This window comes from Zonotrichia leucophrys, chromosome 6 (assembly GCF_028769735.1).
Source record: "Zonotrichia leucophrys gambelii isolate GWCS_2022_RI chromosome 6, RI_Zleu_2.0, whole genome shotgun sequence".
Classification (NCBI taxonomy): Eukaryota; Metazoa; Chordata; class Aves; order Passeriformes; family Passerellidae; genus Zonotrichia; species Zonotrichia leucophrys.
Genome location: NC_088176.1, coordinates 24606000 through 24614744, shown reverse-complemented (window position 1 = coordinate 24614744; position 8745 = coordinate 24606000).

Sequence of the window (8745 nt, the reverse complement as noted above, 5' to 3'; positions counted from 1 at the left end):
TAGCAAGCTGGATGGAACAGATCTGTTTCTGACAGCATGTACTCTTCCCAGAACCAAGATTAAAGATGTTTTGATGCCTAAAATGTGCCTTGGAATGTTCTCAACATAAAGATACCAGCTAAGAGAATATGCAAACTGTGTAAAACCCTACTGCCTGGCTCTGCCTGAGAAGGAAAGCAGAATTTTGAGATTATGTGTCCGTTTGATGTATAACCTCTCAAAGAAGGAGCAACAGTAATCACAGAGGTGAAGCACATCCTACCACCTCCCACCCAGTGCTCCCCCTTCCTACCTAAAGAGGACATGAACTTCCTCATCAAACCTTAATGGTGCAGAAATTTCCCCAACTCCAGCAGTCCAGAGCATAGTGAATTTATTGCGTTCAGGACTATAAACCTGTGTTTTACTGCTGAAATTAATTGCGCCTGACACTTCCATCACATTAACACACATTAGGCACCATGACCTTTGGATGATCAAGGAAGACCTAATTTAATAATTTAGAAACAGCATGATGTCTGAGCAGGCCCCAGAGGGGAAAGAAAAGTGCTATGAAAAATGATCCTATTTCACTAGTGTGGATATTTGCTTACTAAACCCCCCAGATGAACTTTGGCTGCTGCTTTACCATTTTCTCTATGGGTCACACACAGCACTCTACATTCTCACAGGGTTTGTTCTGATGCTGGTCACGTAATCCTCCATCCAATATCCTCTGAATTCTTAGAGGAACAATGCACTTTTGCCTGCAAGACTGCAAACTCACACCAGAAGTTTGTTAAACAGCAGCTGGAATAGCAAACAGGGTAACAACTGCAATTAAACACAGGCAGCTATAATTCACTGCAGGCTTACAATACACATTTGGCATCTTTAAAGAAATAATTTTGTCATAAACAGCTAAAGCAAACATGGTCATCAGTTATAGATGATTGATTCTAATCAGTGTGACTCAATCTTCATGTGGAGACAGACATAATTCAGTATGAATAGACAAGTTGACAGAAAGCATGAAGGAGATGAGCAGACAAGACAGACAATGTGTCCAATCCCATTCAAAATCTTGAGGCCCCAGAAAAGCATTTCCCTACAGCAAATATTCATTTTCCACAGGGGACAGGGAGATAAAGGGTCAGAACCTAAAATGGAGTTTTACACACAACATTTGAAGCAAAATGCTCTGCAGTATTAGAGCTTGAGTGACCTGCAAAAACAGATTGCCAGTGCCTTGCAAGGGAAACTGGGAATCTACCTGCCTTAATTTCTGCCTTCCACATTTCCTTTTCAACAATTTCATTATTATTTCTTTGTTATACCGGCTTTTAAAAGCCTTTATTCAAGTATTATTTATTTTAAATGTAGTGTGACAATTACAGTATGGAAAACTTTTAGCAGGTTTTTTACTGAAGATTTGACAAGCATCTAATAGAGTGCAGAATTTCATCTGTATGACTAGGAAAAGAAAAAGAAAACAGCCAAAAAAGAATTTGCTGCAATAAAATTTAATACTCAAAAACGTGTCAGATTAAACAGAAAATGGGACAAGAGGATGAAAATGCACAAGCAGGTAAAACACAAGGCTAATTTAGCTTCTGACTCCCTTCATTGAGTTAATGAACCACATTAACTCATTTATCTTGATAAATATATACAGCCTGCCAACAGTAACTTGTTGAGAGACGATATAATTTACCATATAAAATCAACAGTAAACACAGATTAATTTTCTTTCTTTCTGAAAGAATAAAGTTTCATTCACAGGTACTAACAGCCACATATTTACTTTCTGCCACAGCTGCAACATCAAGGCTCCTCTAAGCAATTAGCAAAGTGACGAGAAAGCATTTATATTCACTTTACAAGTAGTGGCTGGCATTTGTACTTATGGCATTTTCACACCTTTGAGCAGACTATCCCAGTCTTCCAATTTTCCTGCCTCTCCACACTATTTACAATTGTGTCATGCTTCTCCCTCTTCAATGCAAGCAAATTTGGTTTTGACACAGATTTACAGCCCTCAGCATTCAGAATTCTTTCATGAACAATTTCTGTGCTGGTTAGACTCAAATTCCCCACAATTTCCTTGTAAACAAGTAATCTTTGCTCGTGGTGTTTACTAAAACAGAGTTGGTAAGAAATGTTCATTCCAAAGCAGCAGTTGCAGCACTGTGAGGTGCCCAGGACACTGTGCCTGTCACCACAGGCCTGCAGAAGGCACAGGGCACCCACAGAGGGTTTATTTCTTACACATCATCATGGACATGCTCCTCCCATTTCCCTTCCCTAATTCTGCCTTTTCCCAACTGGGTAGGCACTATCTGGCTATTTTTGCACATACTTTGTAGAAAGAAAACAACTCTAAATTAAGATTTCTATCCCATGAAACTCTATTTTCTATCATGCTATGTCCACTATCCCCCTGTTGTGAGACCCTGCAATGCACAAAGGCTGCTGGGGAAGCAGCATGGATGTGAGCATCCCTCCTCTGCACAGCATTTCCCATTTCTGTTCATGTTAACTACTCCTGTTCTGACACATCACAGGACAAGGGAAAGAGCTGCTGCACTGTGAAAGTGAGTTCATTCTACAACTGCAGATGTTGATTTTTGTACATCCACATCCTTGCATGGTGAAACATGATGCTGTGGAATGATAAAAATACAGACAAAATAGCAATTTACCTCTGTTATAAAAGTTTAGTAAAGGATATTATTTAGAAACCCATTCTTTTGTCATTCTTCCCTGCTGTTCTGCTGGGAATTATACCATCAATTCAAATGAACAGTTTTTCTGTCATATAAATTTCTACTTGGAATGCAAACATTTATCAAAGTGAAGCATAAGGTTCCTCTGTGATACAAATTTCTCCTGTAGGCATCTTTTGTGGTGCCTCTGCTCAGTTTTTTCTTAGGGATACCTAACAGGAAAGGTGACAAAAGCCTTGTTCTCATCTTTATTCATCCCACTAGAGGTGCTTCTATTAATTTTTGCATCTAAGAACTCATCTCATCTTTACTGATCAAAAATTCATAATTCAATCAGCAGTAGTGAATTATGAGCTGTATCCCAGCCCACCTTGTGATGAGTTTAAGAAAGCACATTAACATGCTAAAACTGAAGTCAAAGGGGCTGCTCCCTTTTCAGATTATTAACCTGACTGTTTTCAATGCAACAATACAACATTTACATCCTTTCAAAAACATGTACCAGAATTCCAAAAGCACCTGATGTGGTTTAACATGCAGCTATTATATATTAACATACTTGCTGTTATATCACTGGTGTTGATTGTCCCAGTGTCTGCTCCACTGTTTGCTTCTCTTTTGGGTTTAGATCTTCCCAATGTGGGGCCTTTGCTTTATCAGAGGGGCAATGATAAGACAGGGTGCACAGTTTGAACCTGTGCAAAGTGCCCTTTGCTGCACAAGCACTCCCCACCCCTGGATACCAGGGGATTAAAAAACATGTTGCTAAAATTACAGAGCTTGCCAAGAACAAAACAAAATTTTTCATATATTTCAGTGAAAAGCTTGTTTATCTTAGGCAGAAATTTTCAATATATAGGCATTACTGTTGGAGAAAAAAGAGAAAATCAATTATAGCCTAAAATTTCAAGACCTGCCTCTGTCTTTTAAAGGGAAAATTTAATCTGTAATTTAGACAAACCACTGAACAGAACAGAATCCTTCCTTGAAATTATTTTCACCTGCTCTAGTGCCTCACCTGCTTTTGATGTGATAACTCATCTGAGAAGTGCTGACTATCCATCTAGAAAGCAATGAAAGAAACTTTGATTCTGCATAAGTTATGGAGAACAATTTGGAGAGAAGAGCAAAACTGAGTGTGACATTTGGGACCATTTTGTATATTTGCAATAGCAGACAAAAATATCTCAAGGAAATTCTTCATATAAAATTGTGTAACATGAATTCTGACTACATTCACCAAACACTAATTAACTGGGCTCTAAAAATGCTGATATCAAGCACTTGGGGGAGGAATCAGGGAGAGGGAGAAAAGAGTAGGGGAAACAGAAAGAAACTTTGGAAGCAAAACTGGTTCCATAAATTCATCATTTTGGACTATTCCTTGAGATTTAATACAGCTAAAAACAGACCAGAAAGCAATTCTGTCCTGCAGTACTACACAGCTCCTAGAACACAAAGGCATCCTGTCTTGAAAAGATGCCAGCATAAATCCCTGAAAAGCCACATAAAACCAAATGTGAGCTGCACAAATGTGTGCCTTTCATCCATCCCTCTCATCAACACTTTTGTCTTTCAGGAGTACTGGCAAGGCAGTTTCTGCAGGGCATTGCACCTTGACTACATCAAATGTTTTCAGAAATTCCTTGCCATTGGTAAATACAAATTTGAATTTATTTCACATTGCAATCTTGGGATATGGATAATAATAAGAGTTCTACACAGAGCATTAAGACTTGACTCTGGAGATTTGGAAACAAAAAAATGCTGGTTTATTTTCCAATCTCACTCTTTCAGACTTTACTTTTCATAAGATAAAAATTTTTACACAGCTGTCTTGGAACAAAGACATGTTACAAATTTTAATTACATTTATTGTAAAAATATAGAAAACCAGAAAAAGTGGCATTTATGCAAATATTTTCATTTTCCTTCCAACTCTGAAAAGCATCTCCAGAACAGAAAAGCATTATGCTTGTCCTTCTTGGGAAACAGGAATAAAGAAGGGTCAGTCAGGAAACAAGAATAAGCCCTTGTGGTTTCCCTGATTTCAGGATGCAGGAGCAGGGCTGTCAGGTGTCTGTAGACAGGAGGGATTCCTCCCACCTTGGGACAAATTTCTTTATCAAATAAAACCTGAGGCTGAAGAAATCATCTTATCCATAAAAGAAATCCCATGGGATTTCCTGCTCTGGATTCCTTGGTGTGTTATTTACACACAGCATCAGTATGGAATCACTAAATTGTGAGATTTTTATTGAGTGAACCAGAAAACCAGCAAGTTCATCAGCTTGAGGCAGAGCCAAGGCTTGCCACCATTGGAAAAGGTTGCCTAAGAAACCATCATGATCAGTTTTATGGTCATGATGAAACAGTTCTTGTGTCAAACAGTTTTCCATTGGAGGCTCCTGGGCCTCCCAGACCGTTCATATCAGATATGGTCACACAGAAAACATCTGAATTTCACTGAAGAGATAACGCTCTGTGTAAGTATACAAATCACACTGAGGACGAGAAAACCCCTTTCCAGAATGACTAAGCAATGCAGGTGCATGGAATATGTTGTCAAGGAAATACTGAATGCCACAAATCACCAGAGCTGCACTGTGTATACTAGAAGTCAAAAAGGGTACATGATAAAATTTAGATTCCAGTGTGAAACTCTTGAATCGAAGTCAGATGTACACCTAGCTCCTCTCCCTTTCTTACCACCCTTACAGATCTCCTGCCTCCCTTTTTTTCTTTGATTTTTTAATATATTTGATTCAATTTGCAGAAGTACTCCAAAGACCCATTTTAAACAATTACACTTCCTCCTTCAATGCTGCTCATTTTTTTGGTAGCTTTCCAAGATGTTGTTTCCAAGCATTCTAGTCTTGTATCAGGGAGAAATGAAAGGAAAACAAAACAGAGGAGGAAAGAGGTTTCCTTTAGATGTTTGGAGAGACAGAGAAACACAGTGAAGACAAAACAAAGCTGGACAGGGAGAGGGAATTCTCTTCCTGGGAAATATCTGGGAGTGGTGAAGAGTTGAGGGCCACACCAAAGCCAGCCCATGAACAAGTCAAGTTTTTCTCCAGTTAAGTATTTTAAGGTAATGCTTTGCAGCAGAACTGCTCTTTTACAAACATACCCATGTAATCCTGTTTATCTTGTGTCCCCTCAGGAGCCTGAGGCTCACAATAATTTTTTGACAGTTTCTGCAGTTTCTCAAGCGGCTTTTATCACCAACCACATGCCTGAACTATTGTCCCTCCAAACTGAAGAGCCAAACTGTTTTTGAGCTGGACCTGCTGCACTTCAGCCCCTGCACCCTGGACCAGCCCTAAGGAACCTCCCTGGGCAGAGTTTTTGGAACTCATCAGGGCTCTCTGTCAACTCACACAGCTCTGCTCTCACAAGCTGCTTCCTTGGACTAAGCCATGAGCTGGAACTGTAACTATTTCCATTGAAATGGATCTGTCAAAAGTCCTGCAAATTAAAGGAAAGTTTGGAACTCATATCAAATCAACTTCATTGCCTTCCAAGCCTTCAGCAACTGAAAGATAAGGAACCAGAGAGTGACATCTGCATCCACCAGAAACATAAAAAAATACACCAAAATAAGAACTAGCTCGGAGACTTTCAGATTTACCTCTTGCCTCTTTTTTTGGGGGGAGGTGGGGGGAGAGGGTTGTTTGTTTCTTTTATTTTTTAAATTTTAACAGAAACTGTCAATTTGTTGAAATCTTAAATTTTAAATGAGTCATGAATTCAGAGAAAGTCTTTCATGGGAGAAACATCTCAGGACTCAGCTCCTGGGAGTTTGCACTGCAGTTGGCTGAACTGCTTTCATGTTCCAAGTATTTCTCAAGCTGAAACTCCTAGATTTCAGCAAGAAACTTACAGGCTTTATTCTGAGAAAATTTGATACTCTGAAGACATCTGGAAATACAAAATCTTCTCTGACTCAGAAATGTTGGTCCATTTATGATACACCAGAATATTCTGAGAAAAATTTTCTTCATGTGAGCTCTCAAATAATTTGAACAGTTTGATTTCAGCCACAGAATCTATTTGTTCAATAAAATTAATTAAAGTCTAAAATGAAAAATACCAAAGGTCTTAGTGATGTTGAAATCCCTGGCATGAATTTATACTGAATCAAACAAAGCATATAAGATCTTCAAAATTTGGCTAGTTATTACTATTACGGAAGACTTGCAAAACAAATATGTAGGAACAATTCTAAACATTCCATATTCCACATCACCAAGAAAATGAGAACACCACCAGAATAACTACAACCTTGAAAAGCCTGAAAAGGCAGAAAAAGTTAATAAATACCCCATTTAGAAATGAGTACCTACCAAAGAACTCACATAATTTCCATGTTTAAAAGGATGTGATTAACCTTGTTCAGTACTAAAAGCTTTGCAAAACCAGACCCCAAAGATGTTTCTGATCTGGGGAAGGTCAGCAGTGTTTATTAAGTGTGCTACATTTTGTTATTGGCATAAAATGCATTGTTGGGCTTGAAGTTGTTTTAAGGGGAATTCAGCTCATGGCACAGAGTCCAGGCTTAAAGAATTACTAATGGTCATGGGAAGGTCTTTTATCAGATAAACAGCCATTGAAATTTTATTTTTTTGAATTTTTTTTTTTTGGCTGGAATACACACTCTGGTTTCCTTTGCTTTCCATTTCACATATGTGGCATGGGCAGGCACCAGGCTGCACACTCGAGTTTGTGCCCACGAGGAAAACATGAGCAAAAGCACACATAGCTGTGGCTTTTAAATAGAAAATTATCAGTTTATTTGCAATGAAGAAACGTGAAGGAACAAAGAACGGCAAGCTCAGTTTTGAAACAGGAAAAAAGAATGTCAAGACATAAATTAAAATCTGTATTACTGTCAATTACCCACCAAGAGAAAAATCCCTGAGGCTTCCCTTTGGTGTTAATGTAACTATTAAAATATTCATTGTTCTTTTCATATACAGCATGTTTTCTTTTGTACTTTTCTTCAAGAGAGTCACTGAGATAATTACTTAATTACATAAGCAAGAACTTTAAATTCATAAGGGCTCCATTCTTGCAATGCTAATGCGAGAGATAATCTCTATTCTTTTGTCATAATATGTCAGTATTTACTTACAAGTAGCTATTTTTTAATCAATTAATTAATTGTATTTTAATCTGATACATCATTGGCTTACACTGGTTAATAAAATTCCCCATCACAGATCAACTAGTCACAGACCTCAAATGAGGAATCACAGCAACAAAACTTAATCCATCTGTAAATTCAGCAAAGCTAGAAATGTTATTAATGTAATCATAAGCAGAAAGCAAAATATCTAGAAAGAACTGCATTATAGTCACTCACTTGAAGAAATTCCATTTATTCAAACAGACTCAAAAAAAAAAAAAAGGATTGTAATCTTTGATGGGAAAAAAATTACATTTTCACCAGTAAAGCAGTTTGAAAAAAAAAATCAAATTTTAACATTGCTAAAATTTTGAACATTTAAAGGACTTTTCCTAATACTTATTCATGTAAGACCAATCCAATTAAATTTTTAAATAAAATCCAATTGCTGCAATGTGATTGATTTGGGCTATGAAGTACTTCAAAAGATGCACAGCAGGATGGCAGAAAATGTGCACCATCTTTACTGCAACATTTAGCACAACAAAAACAAGTCTGCTTTCCCCTCCATATCTACCCCAAGTAATGGTTGTCTCAATCCAAACACCACAAACACCTCTGTCTCCCAGTGAGGTTCATCAGTATGCACCAGCTTATTACCCTATAAATCCAGCAAGCTCAGAATGCATCACCAAACTGCAGCACATTGCAAGCCCAGTAATTGAATGTCTACTTAGAGGAGATTTGCTTTGTCCTAATATATCCTGGTAATGGGGCAGAGAAGAGTCCAATAAAGGCAGGTTAGAACAGAATTATCTTTGAATCCAGGAATAAGGTCCCTGGATTTTACATGCACACTCCAGAAGCTGTCTTTAGTTCACTGACAGACAATGTGGCTGGGTGGCAAAG